Here is an 18109-nt window from a genome sequence, read left to right on the forward strand (position 1 = left end):
AAGATCAACAATCATGTTACTAGATGGTAGACATAATACTTGCTGTGTGGTGTCGAAGAGAATAAAGATATTAGTGGCTGTTTAATAACTCAAAGAATGTAATGCAATTATTCATTGGATTGAATCTTGCCTATACATTATCGGAGGTTGGAACACATCTCGTCCATTAAAAAAGATGCCACAAGATTTACAAACCAAAGAGAAGGTTAGTGACCCAGTGCTAGTATTTCATTAGAGCACAGATAATGGGTTTATGGCTATATGAAGAATTTTTGCTGGACCTATAAAATCTATAAAATAGTACATAGTTACCAGCAGACCTGGGTTTAAATACTATTTTGAAAACATTTAAAGTACTTTATCTGTGCTTTATTGAGCTTGCCTGGCTTAATGGACCAATAGAATAGTCACCAAAACGGGAAACCCTGTCCATCAATCACTCTAGGCAGACTACAGCAAATGCTTATAGTATTTTAAAGATTTCAATTAGTATTTGAACCAAGATCTGTTTCCGAGACAGCCTATACAGAGAAACTGTTGATTATACTCATGAATCTTACAGAGACATACTATACATGTGTCCATGTCACAGTAACATACTGTAGCTTGGTACATTTGGCTCACAAAGCCATACAATCCACATTACAGGTTGTACGTTAATTCCCCATGACGATGTTGAATTAATGTAGTAATATGGAAATATGAACTCTGAAGAAATACTACCTAATGGGGCATACATTGGATCGTTATGGTCCGTAATTACCGAGAACTCCAAGCCTGACAAGCATGTTATCGATTCCTCATGCTAAATCTATGATGTCCACCCTGTCAAGAGTCTAATACTGCATTCTGACAACTCTATCAAAAGACTCCATTCAAAAATGTTCCTGATCAATATAGATGATATAAATGATGTCTTAATGATGTCCTACCACCATTTCCGCACCTTCCTAAGCACTGCGATTGAGGTTTGGGTGGTTGGGTATATTCTTCAAAATGTTGTTTTTTTTGGACATCGGAAGTGTAATGATCTGTTTACCCTTTCTGGTAGAGCAGAACCGAATCATCTCAATCTTATTTGTATTTGAATCCTATAAACATGAATGATTAATGACATACAATCGCTGATAATACATTGGGTGGCACATCTTTCCATCTCTTCATTCTCAAACAGAGTTGTAATGGGTTAGCACGCAAAAAGATGTCACATGAAGCTTACTTCATTATTCAATGTTTTTAATTATTTTCACACATCTATTTGAGAGTGAAAGCCGAAACGTCTGTGTACGCTATCACTGATTCAAAACGTTGAATAATAAAGTAAGCTTTATGCGACATCTTTTTGAGTGCAAACCAATTACAACTCTTTATTTGTCTGAATTCACGGGTTTTACGCCACCAGCCAAGCTTATTGGAGAGCGCCATGGTTCTCTTTTCATTAATCTCTTCTTTACATTTACATTTACATTTTAGTCATTTAGCAGACTCTCTTATCTAGAGCGACTTACAGTTAGTGAGTGCATACATTTTTCATAAATTTTTCATTCTTTCTCCTCTGCTAGACATAAGAAGGAAATACATTCCACAAATTAACTTTTAAGAAGGCACACCTGTTAATTGAAATACATTCCAGGTGACTACCTCATGAAGCTGGTTGAGAGAATGCCAAGAGTGTGCAAAGCTTTCATCAAGGCAAAGGGTGGCTATTTGAAGAATCTCAAATCTCAAATATATTTTGATTTGTTTAACACTGTTTGGGTTACTACATGATTCCATATGTGTTATGTCATAGTTTTGATGTCTTCACTATTATTATCCAATGTAGAAAATAGTAAAAATAAAGAAAAACCCTTGAATGAGTAGGTGTGTCCAAACTTTTGACTGGTACTGTACGTAACACTTTACTGTAGGTGTCATTATGCATGCATTCATAAAGCCTTTATAACAACTATATAACACATTATAACCAGCTGTCATAAGCTGTCATAAGTTGATTTAAATAGTTATGAGTCACGGAATGAGATGTTATAAAACCGGTTATAACGGGTGTTACAAATTACTGTTCATCCTGTTGTCATATGCTCTACTGTTATTACACAGTCTGCATGAAAACGTATGTCATATGTTATTACATGCTACATAAGAGTCTACATACCAGATGTTATAACATGGTGTCATTTACTAACCTCTGTGTCACATTATTACATTGAATGGAATGATGGGCGTCATAACCATGTCATATGATGGGCGTCATAACTATGTCATATGATGGGCGTCATAACCATGTCATATGATGGGCGTCATAACCATGTCATATGATGGGCGTCATAACCATGCGCCTCTTCCACCTCAGGAGGTTGAAAAGATTTGGCCAGGTCCCTCAAATCCCCAGAAAGTTCTACAGCTGCGCCCTCGAGCGCATGGCCCCAGATAGAGAGGTTCAGTTTGAAATGCCCCATGTAGAGAGGGAAAATTTGAAATGCCCCAGGTATAGAGGTAATGTTTGAAATGACCCATGTATAGAGGTAATGTTTGAAATACCCCATGTATAGAGGTAATGTTTGAAATGCCCCATGTAGATAGGTAAAGTTTGAAATGCCCCAGGTGTAGAGGCACAGTTTGAAATGCCCCACATATAGAGATACAGTTTGAAATGCTCCATGTAGAGCGGTAATGTTTGAAATGCCCAATGTATAGAGGTACAGTAGAGCTAAGACAAGACCTCTTATACTGTTCACCCAATCCAACAACCTTCAAAGCTATTAACTTGTATGGAAGGATAGCCATTGTCATCCCCAGACAGACACGTTTAGCTTGAAAAAGCTCTCTTTCAAACAAGCCTTAATAGACTTTAATTACATCCTACCAACTGCAATCTGTAATGTTGCTAAATTGATCAATTACATTGCCCAGCTGAACCACCCAGTTGGAGCTAAAAAAGCATGAAATGACGTCCCTCGTTATTTTATTTAATAACAAAAGCAAAACGAGAGGACATGAGAGGCTGTGTGATAACCTTGCCGGTGGCATTCGTCTTGTGTGGCGGGCGTTGTCGTGGCTGGGCCTGCTGAGACAACTTGTACACAGCCCAGTGTCTGTCGGAGCCCCATGTGGAGACAGACTGCAACCCACCACCATGGGGGCCGAGTCCAATCCATTCATATCGGTCACGGAGCCATTTGGCTGTAGACTCTGGTGTTGTTAATTAATTTGATCAGGGGCGGAGGGGGAAGCAAGCCCGCCAGAGGAGGGGGCATGTGTAGTGTGTGTAGTACAAATGACTCCCAAATGAAAGGCATGTTTTAATCAAAGGGGGGGATGTCCTAGTGATTTTGTAACTGTTGAGGGTGATTGAAGATTAAATGTAGGGACAGTTCACGACATTCACCCCTCAGTTATAATGAATGATGAAGCACTGCAGTGACTAGAGCCCAGAGGTCTTTCCGGTCAGGTCACATGGTTAGGAAAACTCCAAGCCCTAGCCATGACATAATAGAAAAGAAGCAACTATGATTATTTTTTAGCATTTTAGGCGTTACATCATTAGGTTAGGTTATTCCAATGTAAAGCGCTTTGGGTGGAAAATATCTGTACACATCAAATGAATTGTTATGTTATGTTAATTTTCATGACGTTATAAGTACTCAAGATCTTGGCACCTTTCATCAATATTACATGAGACAAAGTAAAAAAAAATTGGCTTTGGCAAATTGTACTTCCTAGCTGAGTTTTACAATGTTGACATGTAGAGAGGATGTTGAAAGGATCATCACTCTGATACTATATCCCAAAGCCCTGTCTCTCACCCCTGACATTGTTCAAGGAGCATAACTGTTTTAGGGCAAAACAGGTGTCAACCTAAATCAACTCCAAATGTTTCATGGATGTGACACTGAGCACACAAAATGTGAACGAGGGCCAGGGTGACTCTCATGCTTCATTCCGAATTCATTTAGTTTCGTGTCCTTTTCATTCCCTTGCTCTCCAGCCTTTAGCTGAAATGAAATTGATTTGCATAATGAAAAGAGATCAAATTTACTGTACAGAAATTAGACATAATAATGAATTTTCCCTCAGGGAGAATGAGGTATAAACCACAAAGAAAGCAGGGAGACGAAAGGAGAGGTGAAAGAAAGAAACAATAAAACGTAATTATACAGCACCAATAAACCTAGAACTTCTCCATGTACCAAATACCAAGATAGGAGGCTCACATTATTTCATTCGGCAAAGCCAACAAAGGCTCATTCAAAGCCGCAATGAGTCTTACAACATGACAATTCCTCTAATCGTCCATGCTCCAAATGTGAAAGGACAAGGTAGGCATCCCTGTCGACAGACCCTTTTCTTTTGGAGGTATTACTAATTACATTTCTGTTATCATGCTAATTCCAAGTCTCAACATAGAATCTCATCTAACTATTCTGTTATTTGTTATATCTCTGTTAGGGGAATGATGTTGGAGTGGGAGGGGAACACAGCTAAAGCTCATCTGGGCAAGGTCTCCAAAATGCCTTTTTGGAAAAGGGAGGGTAGAGGGAGTTGGAGGGTATTTGCTAAAAGAGTTGAGGTAGATTACTTTCCTACATCCTCTCATAGGTTAAGAACGACCTTGAACCTTTCTTGCTGGAGTTTTACTGAAATCAGACTTTTGAGAGAAGTTGTACCAGCTGAGAAGGTTTGGAAGTGGGTGGTACATAATTACAATGGAAGTTGTCAATATTAGTGTTTACATGTGCTCATATGCTGTTCAATAGTGTACACAGTGCAGGCTCCTCAGAGGAAGAAGAATTTCAGTGAATTTCATAAAAATTAAAATAGTGAAACATTAAAAAAGTTATAAAACTATACTAAATATATTCACATCACCAAATAATTGATTAAAACACACTGTTTTGCAATAAAGTTCTACAGTAGCCTCAACAGCACTCTGTAGGGTAGCACCATGGTGTAGCCGGAGGACAGGTGGTTTCCATCCTCCTCTGGGTACATTGACTTTAATACAAAACCTAGGAGTCTCATGGTTCTCACCCGCTTCCATAGACTTACACGCTAATTATGACGTTGCCCACCCAAACAAATGATCAGAGAATGAATCTAGTACTGAAATCATAAGCTACAGCTAGCTAGCACTGCAGTGCATAAAATGCGATGAGTAGTTGACTCAAAGAGAAAGACAGTCGCTGAACAGTTTTTAACAAATTAATTTATTTACAAATGAAGGTGAAGCAAAAGAGAGAGAGAGAACCAGCTATATTTCATTTTTCTATTTCACTTAGCTAGCGAATGCAGCTAGATCGTTTAGCCTACTCAAACACCCGGCTCAAACAGAGAGGAATGCTAAGTTAACCAGCTGGCTATGGCTAGCCAACACTGGAACTCTTCCAAGTCAAGGTAAGCTTTTGGTTTTATTAATTTATTGCCACCGGGGCCTGCCGGTGGAACTGCTAAACTGCTTACTGACTGTACACTGTACTGCATGATTGTAGCAGGTTAACTAATGCCTTAGTTTTAGTAGCTATGTTGACTATGACGTTAGCTAATATGGTGACAATGATGTAGGCTGTGTGTAGTGGTTAGCGGTTATGATATAAAGGTTTTGCTTGGAAAGGTTTTTTCCCCTGGTCACAGACAGCTGATACGTTGTGAACTGAAGTCCACAAGTGAAGAGAAAAGGTGAGAGGAGGAGAGCGCATAGATGCGAGAAGGAATTATACAACAAGCAAAATGATCATGCTGTTTGTATGTGGCTGCTATGAAAGTGACTGTGTTTTTTGTGTGATCAGGGGTGTATTCATTCCGCCGATTCTGTTGACAAAAGTTTCTTAAACAGAAGCAAACAGAACAAAATGGGGATAAACATACCTGAATTTTTCCAATAGAGACTCTCGTTTGCAAATGTTGGACTAATGATTACACCCTAGATCAGCTAGATGCAGGCAGGAGTGTGCAAGGCAGTATTGAATGTGTCACTGTCTGTCACCTTGATTAATCAAATTCTTCTCTCTACCTGTGCACCTACATGTTGTAAACTTTCATTCATAGGCTAGTTGTAGCAACCTCATGAAGGGTATAGAGAAAATCTGAGTATCATTTAGAAGCCTAAACCTATCGATGTTATATTGAGCTGGGTGAATGGAATATGAATGACAGTCATCCAATATGCTGTAATAGAAATAAGGCCAAGCTCATAATTTTTTTTATCATCCTCCCTCATCTTAAACATAACCGACCGCCACTTAGTGTACAAGTACATCAAACTGTCATCCATATGAAACCCCTTCATCCACAACTCAAGGCTGAGATGTTTCCCTGTGATAGCACAATGAGTAACTCACCAACTACTCTCTCCCACAACGGAATGGCCTCTTCTTCACTGACATGTTTTTAATAATGCATGAGGACCAAGTCGGTGCCACCTGTCTCTGCTCTTGACAAATGTCAGAGGTGAACGGTGTGGAAGTGTGAACAGAAAACGTCCTTATATATCCCAACTTCCTTATATATCCCGCCGCTTCAAGCGGACAGGGAAAATAACCCCTTACTGTCTCCCAGGTAAATTGATAGGCATATGGATGAGCTCCATGGACCCTATAGTCACGGCTCCTCTGCTCTCGCCATAATTCCATCTTCCTCCACTCTCTCTCCATTTGTGTGTCCATTATAATGGTGCAGGAAACCATGTCATTCCATGCCTCAAAATTGCAGAAAGTCTATTATATACTGTTAATTTTCATTAAAACCACAGAGCAGTATTCTACTTTTCCAATTATTGAACTTGTCCATGGTTTTGCTCTGAGCGCAGAAGCTTCACATTATTGTTAGCACATGCAAATTCTTATCTATTGAGAGTGGTATGTTATACCACGTCTCAGAGTCGCCGACGTTCAAGGAGCCTCTCAACTGAGCGTAGGGATAGGTTCTTAGGTGGGGCATGGTACATGGTGTGAACGTGAATGGAGAAAAAAAAGCATTTTTTAAAAGTAATATTATGTGTCTTCCACTTTGTAGCTGCCATTTTGCGAATTGCAATTTTGGGGCCATTCAGACCAAGGCATTAGCGTGCATAAGAGGAAGTTGGCATGTTCACTTCCAGGCCTTGGCAACCTGTTTATCTGTGAATATTTATCATTCACTTGGGAATTCTGGCACCATCATGGCATTGCATGCGCCACATTGATTGATTGGTCATTTTTGTTTAACAGTTCAGACATGAGTATCCCTTTTAAACAGCTAAATGGTGAATCATTTTGGACAAACGAGTATCAAACAGGTTTGAATGTATGCCAAATAAATAAAAACTGAATACCAATGAGAGCGTTTTGCATCACAGAGGAGAGGACATGAAGAAGGGAACTTAACAACATCCTAAGCAGGTTTGGCGATCTATCAATGTAAACCTGAAATACAGTATCCGTTTTGAGGACAATTCATCGTAGCAAGGCTTGTAGCATGCACATTGAAGTATACAGCCTCACTATGGCTTAGATCAATTGCCCTCACTTGCACCTGTGATACATGTCGTACCTATGTCTTGTGCCTCTGACACATAACTTAATGGCTGCAGGCCGGAATAGCTTCCTACCTCCCACTGTGAGAGAAGCTGAACAGCATTAGTACACATCCCATAGGAGAGATCAGGTGCTGGGGCGCCCATTAATTTGACCATTAATCTTTAGGGTAGACATCACTGATGAAGTGGCTACATTTCCACAGTGCTGGCTAGACAACTTTTCTTCCCATACAGGATGACTGCTCACAAGTCATGTCTTGAGATTATGCTGGATAGAGCAGACTACCCAGTCAGCAGACGATTACTGGTCAGATCTGGTTGTTTAGCAGCACATATGGCTGAGTGCTGGCACTGAAACGTCATATGGGCTAGATCCGGTCAACATTTTGGGAGATATGACCTGGTGTAGGGTTGACACTTTTCTGTTCTGGATGAGCTCCGGCTTGAAGTACAGTATGTGACCCTAACAAGTTCCCGTAGTTGCTGGGCGACTTTTGGTCTGAATGTTTGCCGGACTAGGTCACTGCCAACAGCGTCACCTCACACTGGCCTTTTCATCTGGTTTAGGTATGGTAACCAGACCTGGCCCACTTCTTCACCGTATTACCAAGTGCTAACTGGGCCAGCTGATAAGTGGTAACATGTGGGCCGGATTTGGGTCATCCTACTACTACTACTGGCTTGGTAGCCTTCTAAGTTAGCTCAGCCATTAAAAGCTCATGATCTGTACTGGCTGGGGCCGAGAGCATCATGTATAATGTGCTGGTGGTGGAAAAAGTACCCAATTGTCATACTTGAGTAAAAGTAAAGACACCTTAATAGAAAATGACTCAAGTAAAAGTGAAAGTCACCCAGTAAAACACTACTTGAGTAAAAGTCTAAAAGTATTTGGTTTTAAATATACTTAAGTATAAAAAGTAAATGTAATTGCTAAAATATACTTAAGTATCAAAAGTAAAAGTACAAGTATAAATCATTTCATTTTCCTTATATTAAGCAAAGCAGGCGGACACATTTTCTAGTTTTTTCTTTATTTACAGATAGCCAACACTCAGACACCATTTACAAACGAAGCATTTGTGTTTAGTGAGTACGCCAGATCAGAGGCAGTAGGGATGACCAGGGATGTTCTCTTGATAAGTGTGTGAATTAGACCATTTTCCTGTCCAGCTAAGCATTCAAAATGTAACAAGTTATTTTGGGTGTCAGGGAAAATGTATGGAGTAAAAAGTACATTATTTTCTTTAGGAATCTAGTGAAGTAAAAGTAAAAGTTGCCAAAAAAATAAATAGTAAAGTAAAGAATTGATACCAAAAAAAACGACTTATTTTTACTTAAGTACTTTACACCACTGATCATGTGTGCCGCAGATGTTTGAATGCCTTTTTGTGTGTGGTGTGTACAGTGGCGATTTTAGTATGTAGATCTTGGTGAGGCAAACTCAACATAAAAAAAAGCAGCAAAGCCACAACACAACACTAATTGTGCTATAACAGTGACAAACGGTGCCACAAACTGTTAGGGCCTACATAAAGCTGTCCCGACAGCAGAGCTTTCTTTTGAGCACCATGGAGTGAATCCTTACCACCACTACACCTGGCTATCAGCGGAGCCTTATCTGGCAGTGAAACAGTTCACTCAGCCTCATTTACTGCCTTTTTAAAAACCATAGCTGATATGGCGGACTTGCTTAAATAAATATGGTTTCTACTGACTACTTGTGGATTTGTATAACTCGACAAGAACTGCATTCGCTTTAAATAATAACAAATGCCGATATGAGTTTTGACTTTTGAACCATACATAAACATTATTACATTTATGTTCAGTAAATTCATCATGTTTGTTCTTTTATCATTAACACTTAGCTCTAAGTATAAGCAAGTGCAAACAAACGAGCTGCGACGAGGTAGGCTTTCGTTCAGCACTTTCAAAATGGACACTGACAGAAATTCAGATAGATGTTAGTTCGGATAAATTCAGCAAGATGTTGAGGCCTTAACTTTACTCTTCTTACAGTCACCACAGAGAGAGAAAGAGATGAGAAAGACGCGGTTAGCCTACCATTATTCTCCCTGTACACCAAGTCAGAACCGTAGGATAAATAACGTGGGCACATAAGCAGACAATAAAAGCTCTTACAATATTCTATGATGACGTTTCTCTAAAACAGGCTATAGGCTACATGTGCACTACCAAGTCAAAACAGTAGGCTAAGTTCTGAGGAATACCTGGAATAGTAATCCTTCTATCCCCCCTCCCCCCCACCCATAAAAAAAAACTGGTTGTCCCACTGGCTATCATAAGTTGAATGCACCAATTTGTAAGTCGCTCTGGATAAGAGCGTCTGCTAAATGATGTAAATGTAAATGTAAATGAGAAGGACCAAATTCTTAGGGTGAGACACATGGGCTACTAACAGCTTTCTACACAACATACACTTAGTATTACTTTCTTAGCTATAGTATACATATCTCCCTGGCATATTACATCATTTATGCAGCAACATACAATACATATTTTTGGACTCACTGTTGTTGTGCTGTGCTCACTTGAACAGGAAGGTGGCACGGCAGTCCTTCTTGTGGGCAAACTTTGTCATCAAACTTTGTCATCAAAGTCTGTCATTTATGGTCCTTACAAGACAACTGGGAACTCGGGGGAAAAGAAACGAGGTTGAATCATGATGTCAGTGATCTTCAGGTCGGAAAGCCGTAGCTCTAGAAAGAGGCCTGAGTTCCCAACTTGGAATTATGATTTGGATGACCGAGCTCATTTTTTTTCAGAGTTCCCAGTTGTCTTGAACGCACTGAAGTCGGAAGTTAGAGATTTCGCAGTTCCGATTTCCCAGTTGTTTTGAAAGTGGCAGCAGTCATGCTGGATTGACAGTATGGCCAATGTATTAAACCTTTTCTGGGCCATGGTGGTGCATATGAATGTTTATGCTAAACAGGTGGGTCTCAAAACAGGTGAGGCTCTGCCCTGAATTATGGGTCACCACTGGGTGTGTATATTGAACTGTATTTATGTCATGTAATACTGTGTCATGTATGTGAAATGTATGTAGCAAAATATCTGTAAAAACAAGAGTGTAAAACAAGGTTGCTTTTGTCCTCCAAAGGGGTGGGTGATGGGTTTGAAAGACAAAATAATTTCTCTATTGTTTTATGTATGTGTTGAAATTGTAAAAAACAAATAAATAAATATTAAGTTAGCTCAGCCTGGGCTCACAAGTTTACTCAAATTCGAATTGGCACCACCCCCTGAAATGCCACTTTGAGGGCATATTGAACACATTCTGGTGTCTGTTGTGTGTGCATATGATGACATCAAAAAAGGATTGTCTTTGGCTTTCTGAACGCTGATTTTGAACACACCCCTGAGGGAGTTCCTGCATTGTGACAGCTGAATTTCCCCCCAAAAAAACATTTTTAAATAGAATTTATGACAGTTGATGTCAACCTAGGTGAACCATTGGCCTGGAGGGAAGCAACATCTAACGGCATTGGAGAGGCCCAAGATAGAGCAAGCCTAGAGAAATGGGGTCTCAAGGGGCATCTACAAAGAGACGTGCGAGAGGATCAAGCTATCTTTCAACTGTGTAAACTAGCTAGTCAGATTGTCAGCTTTTCTCTGGAGCAGAAGAGGGATTTTGCCAGTTCTGAAATTAGGGAGAAAATGATTGAGAGAGAGAGAGAGAGAGAGAGAGAGAGAGAGAGAGAGAGAGAGAGAGAGAGAGAGAGAGAGAGAGAGAGAGAGAGAGAGAGAGAGAGAGAGAGAGAGAGAGAGAGAGAGAGAGAGAGAGAGACAGAGCATGGCAAGCCACACAGTTTATAGCTAAAAAAAAGCAGCAGATATGTAGAAAAAGAAATACCTATAAAAATCTTAATCCAATATGGCTAATAGAATGAAAGTAAACAGAGTACAGCATCACTGTAATACAGAGGTTTCTAATTATTGTATTAACTTAACCTTATAAGATATTGCTAACTATATTATATTATATTATGTTAATGTATTACGTTAAATACATTTGCTAAGATATTTTTTCTCATAAATAATGAAAGTATGTGAGTATTTATTTACCTTAGCAAATGCATATTTACCCAATACATTCAAGATTCAGGACAAAAAAAGTATTGCATTTTCCAAATGTGCAAATGTTCATCCTCACTGGCTCTCTATGCAGGCATTTTTGCACTGTGGGTTCAAGGAGGCATCCCGAAAGCACAGATAACCACCCTTTAATCTTTCTCTGACTGTCAGGATGGCTGACGTTATACAACATGATGAACTGTGGAATAAACACTGCATGGAGGGAATACACTTTACACACAAGCCACAGATTACAGCATCCATAGCACTGATATCCTTTTTTATTCAAAGTGACAGAGCTGCCGTAGAGGTATAGTCTCAGCATTAGTAATATGGAGTCAGTGTCGAATCAGTTCTTTAGTTACAGTCAATGTCTAGGGGATTTAGAGGACTTCCCTGTGACCTCTAAATATAGGGTTTGGCCACTTCAGATCTTTGTTGTGATATTTAAATGACAACCTCATAAAATATCAAATAGTATATACTTAACCATTAAGGCAACGCGGAATGTCTGGATACAGCCATTAGCTGTGGTATTTTGGCCGTATACCACAAACCCCAAGGTGCCTTATTGCTATTATAAACTGGTTACCAACGTAATTAGAGCAGTAAAAATAAATGTGTTGTCATACCTGTGGTATACGGTCTGATATACCACGGCTGTCAGCCAATCAGCGTTCAGGGCTCGAACCACCCAGTTTATACTGTACCTCAAGACACGTTGTTTTGAATTGTTCTTTGTGCCTTTAGATCAGAACAGATTGACATCACTACTACATAATGAGCAGTATAATTTGAGCTAGGGCAAGCCATCAAGGTTGTGCTATTAAGATTGTTCTGCTCCTTTAAATCGACTTTAAAACAGAAATATTAAATCATAAAGTGCCACAATCTGGCTATGGAGTCTAGTCTAACGTCATCTGGTAAGTGGTGTGGTCTGATTCTCTGAACTAAGCGGATTGTTCAGGACCCAATTATAAAGAACAAAGTAAATATCTGTGTCTCTTATACTTTAGTGCATTGACAAAACAGACACTCAACCTCGCTCGTATAACAACCTCATGTACTAATTGATTTGTATTGATATTTTCTAGATGTTCATTTGGTTCGTTTTCAGTGGTAATGCACCACATTCTCTTAGGCCGTGGCTAGCTAACCCTCCTTCCCCCCATTTGTTAACCCATAATCTATAAATCAGGACTACTAAATCTCATTTGTCTTAAATGGTCAGCATAGTTTATCGTCAGAGGTAGTATGCCCAGCATAATCTCACTGGAGCACATCAATTTGGTTGTTATTTCCCTCATGAGTTCTTTGAGACTGAACTGCAAAAATCTCTGAAGCTGGAGACTCTTATCTCCCTCACTATCTTTAAGCATCAGTTGTCAGGACAGTAGCGTCACTAGACGCTGACCGGGCATCTTTATTCCATCAACTATCTTCATCCCATTTTTTAACTTGCACTTATGGCTATTTATTGCCTTTACCCATAACTTACTACATTTGCACACACTGTATGCTTTATTAGCATAACTTAATGCGTGAGTGCTGGAGTTGATGATGTGCTTTGTGAATATGCTGTATGTTATTACACTGCTTTGCTTTATCTTGACCAGGTCGCAGTTGTAAATGAGAACTGGCTTACCTGGTTAAATAGAGGTGAAATAAAAAAATTACAAATAAAATAAAAACCCAGGACTCTCTGAAACTGTCATCATTCTTCTGGAGTAGAATATTCAAATTATGTCACAACAGAAAAACGTTTGTGCCAAGACCGTTCTGTAGCAGGTCCAGCTAGCCCTGGGCCAAGGTTGGTGCTATCCCACTTGAGAATGTGCAAATGTCAACAATCACTTAACAGGACCAATTCTATCTTAGATTTTTCTGAGGCTGTTAGCCCTGGGCTAAGTGCAGTGTGAACACGGCTACAGTGAGGAAAACAATTATTTGATCCCCTGCTGATTTTGTATGTTTGCCCACTGACAAAGAAATGATTAGTCTATAATTTTAATGGTAGGTTTATTTGAACAGTGAGAGACAGAATAACAACAAAAAAATCCAGAAAAACGCATTTCAAAAATGTTATAAATTGATTTGCATTTTAATGAGGGAAATAAATATTTGACCCCCTCTCAATCAGAAGGATTTCTGGCTCCCAGGTGTCTTTTATACAGGTAACGAGCTGAGATTAGGAGCACACTCTTAAAGGGAGTGCTCCAAATCTCAGCTTGTTACCTGTATAAAAGACACCTGTCCACAGAAGCAATCAATCAATCAGATTCCAAACTCTCCACCATGGCCAAGACCAAAGAGCTTTCCAAGGATGTAGACCTACAAGGGTGGAATGGGCTACAAGACCATCGCCAAGCAGCTTGGTGAGAAGGTGACAACAGTTGGTGTGATTATTCGCAAATGGAAGAAACACAAAAGACTTGTCAATCTCCCTCGGCCTGGGGCTCCATGCAAGGTCTCATCCTGTGGAGTTGCAATGATCATGAGAACGGTGAGGAATCAGCCCAGAACTACACGGGAGGATCTTGTCAATGATTTCAAGGCAGCTGGGACCATAGTTACCAAGAAAACAATTGGTGAAGGACTGAAATCCTGCAGCGCCCGCAATGTCCCCCTGCTCAAGAAAGCACATATACAGGCCCGTCTGAAGTTTGCCAATGAACATCTGAATGATTCAGAGGAGAACTGGGTGAAAGTGTTGTGGTCAGATGAGACCAAAATGGAGCTCTTTGGCATCAACACAACTCGCCGTGTTTGGAGGAGGAGGAATGCTGCCTATGACCCCAAGATCACCATCCCCACCGTCAAACATGGAGGTGGAAACATTATGCTTTGGGGGTGTTTTTCTGCTAAGGGGACAGGACAACACCGCATCACAGGGACGATGGATTGGGCCATGTACCATCAAATCTTGGGTGAGAACCTCCTTCCCTCAGCCAGGGCATTGAAAATGGGTCGTAAATGGGTATTCCAGCATGACAATGACCCAAAACACACGGCCAAGGCAACAAAGGAGTGGCTCAAGAAGAAGCACATTAAGGTCCTGGAGTGGCCTAGCCAGTCACCAGACCTTAATCCCATAGAACGTCTGTGGAGGGAGCTGAAGGTTCGAGTTGGCAAACATCAGCCTCGAAACCTTAATGACTTGGAGAAGATCTGCAAACAGGAGTGGGACAAAATCCCTCCTGAGATGTGTGCAAACCTGGTGGCCAACTACAAGAAACGTCTGACCCCTGTGATTGCCAACAAGGGTTTTGCCACCAAGTACCAAATCCTTATTTCCCTCATTCAAATGTAAATCAATTTATAAAATTTTTGACATTTTCTGGATTTGTTTGTTGTTATTCTGTCTCTCACTGTTCAAATAAACCTACCATTAAAATTATAGACTGATCATTTCTTTGTCAGTGGGCAAACGTACAAAATCAGCAGGGGATCAAATACTTTTTTCCCTCACTGTAGGTCCCAGGGTGTTCAAAAAGTCATTTATCGCAGATATCATACAGCTGGTAGGGTTCTATTCTTTGAAAACATTTCAAACAAGAAATCAAACTATTTGGAGGTTTTAGTGGTAAAACAAGGCATGCTTTGATGAATTTAACCCGAATCTAATTACTGGCAATCATGATTTAAATAAATAACTACAGTATCAAAATAGAAAACGGTGTCATCATTTTAAATCAAGGAATCTTGAAGTTTAAGTGCTAAAATATTACATGTTTTGATTTATTTAAGTCAAAATCTTTTTGAAATTAAGTTGTACAGTACCAAATTCTATTCCCAATTCGAAATCATCTAAATTAACTGGCTTGTGCATAATTCAACATCAGGCCTTCGGTCAATCATAATTTCTGCAAGTATTTCTAGTCTCAAAATATACGTTTTTAGATAATTTAAACTGACTACATGCCAAAATACATTTTTCGAAAATGTTTAACTGCCTGAAATTTTTTTCCTCTCCTTCTAGCAGGTTTAAATGACATCAGGTTTTACCTAGTCTTGCATTTCATAACGTGAGTAAAGAAAATGTTGGTTTGTTTTTCCCTCCCTCTTTGAAAGCTTTGTTTTTCCATGTGGCTTCGAAAAGTAAATAGTGCTCCGATGCCTATTTTTTAAAATAAATATGTTCTACACTACATTCATATTTACACCATGTCTAATCAATTGTCATTATCAATCCCAATGAGAAAAGAGGGGACTCTTTAATGTCAGCACAGAAATTTCCCCAGAGCACTGTCAATCACTTTTCATTCACGTGCATAACAAAAACAATGTCCTCATGTTGCCCTTGGACTGGGGGGGGGGGGGGATTTATGATTTATTACGACACATTAATATGTTAGCATGTACAGCCTATTATTGAAAAATGGGTGCTACTGTCTCGATAAAGACGCTTGTTTATGGGCGGAGAGTGGAGTGACCAGGAGTCCTGGGAGAAACAGATATTCCCCCTTAGGCAGTGCTTACTGTTTAACCTTCTCCATTGAATTAGTCATTCAGCAGTATCCTGCTGACATTTCACTGATGAGGAATTCATTAAAGTTCCCAAAACACCCCCGTCTCTTGCCCTATGTCTCTAATGGCCTGGGTGGTTATAGGCAACAGTCTAGAGGAATGTATGCTATGCCATCATGTCATCCGGTGCTGTCATCGTGGAGCTATGATTAATAATACACTGAACAAAAATTAAACGCAACATGCAACAATTTCTAAGATTTTACTAAGTTACAGTTCACATAACTGCCCACACAACGTCTGCCATCTGCCCGGTAAAGCTGAAACCGGGATTAATCTGTAAAGAACACAATTCTCCAGTGTGCCAGTGGCTATTGAAGGTGAGCATTTGCCCACTGAAGTCGGTTACAATGCCGAACTGCAGTCAGGTCAAGACCCTGGTGAGGACGACGAGCATGCAGATGAGCTTCCCTGAGACGGTTTCTGACAGCTTTTGCAGCCATTCTTCGGTTGTGCAAACCCACAGTTTCATCAGCTGTCCGGGTGGCTGGTCTCAGATAATTCTGCAGGTGAAGAAACCGGATGTGGAGGTCCTGGGCTGGCGTGGTTACACGTGGTCTGCGGTTGTGAGGCCAGTTGGATGTACTGCCAAATTCTCTAAAATGACTTTGGAGGCGGCTTATAGTAGAGAAAGGAATGTTCAGTTGTCAGGCAACAGCTCTGCTGGACATTCCTGCAGTCAGAATGCCAATTGCACTCTCCCTCAAAACTTGAGACATCTGTGCATTGTGTTGTGTGACAAAACTGCACATTTTAGAGTGGCCTTTTATTGTCCCCAGCACAAGGTGCACCTGTGTAATTATCATGCAGTATAATCAGCTTCTTGATATGCCACACCTGTCAGGTGGATGGATTATCTCGCCCTCGCTCTTCTTGTTCAAGTAGCATATACTTCTAGCCAAAAGTCAGGCCAAAGATGTTATTATCGAAATGGTTTTTACTAATCTTGTTCAGGTTCATTATGACCTTGAAATATAGACATATTAGAAGTCTCCGACTTGTCAATGTTTTGGAAGTACTGTAGATATTCAGCAGGCAGATGTAAGATTAATGTTAGGGGTTAAGTCAAGGTAAGGGACAGACAGTGGTTAAGGTTAGGGTTAAATTAAGGTAAGGGACAGTCAGGGGTTACATTTAGGGTTAAGATTAGGGTTAGGTTTAAGGTGAAAGGGAGAGTTTGCTTTTTTAAATTTAGAAAGAAAAGTGAACTATCCCTTTAAGGCAATGGTATTCAAACATTTTCAGGAGCCATATTTTTTCCCCACAAATTTCTCACAACCCCACCCCAAATCTAATGACAACCTTAAAATCAGTAAATATCGATATTTACATCAAATAAACTTTCATTCATTGCATTTTCATCACTTATCAAAATGAAAAGAAACATTTACTCAATAAAAACACACTAGGGGTCGCGACCCCGACTTTGAATACCACTGCTTTAAGGTTAGGGGTGATGTAGGTTAAGGGAAAGTGTTAAGGATATAATTAGGGATAAGAATCTGCCAGTTAAATGTCCACTGTCCAACATTTTCCAACATCCTTAGTCAAAACGGCTGACTCAACACTCAAGTGAAATTTGAACTTTAAACTCACAATGGCCCTCCTACTGCTCAATTCAGTCCATAGTGCAGAAGATCTGCAATCGGTAGAGCGATTTACATTTAAAGGCTTTGTTACCACGTACGCAGAGACAGCATTCGCGGTAAACGCTGCATATGTCAGCTCAATCGGAAATTACCTTTAAAGGTCAACTGCGCTACAACACCGATCTTCCACGCTATGGATTGAATTGAGCCCTTAGTCCTTTGAAGCAAAATCTGACATGGTATGACTTGGCCACCACCACAACCACAAAGATGAGAGACTGAACTCCATATGCCTCACTTTCCTCAAGTGACCATGAAAATGAAACGGCTTAGCAGTAGGGAGTCAGTAGGAAGAAATACTCTGAATTCCCTTAGTCTGCCTCTA

The sequence above is a fragment of the Coregonus clupeaformis genome, chromosome 12, assembly GCF_020615455.1.
Source record: "Coregonus clupeaformis isolate EN_2021a chromosome 12, ASM2061545v1, whole genome shotgun sequence".
Lineage (NCBI taxonomy): Eukaryota > Metazoa > Chordata > Actinopteri > Salmoniformes > Salmonidae > Coregonus > Coregonus clupeaformis.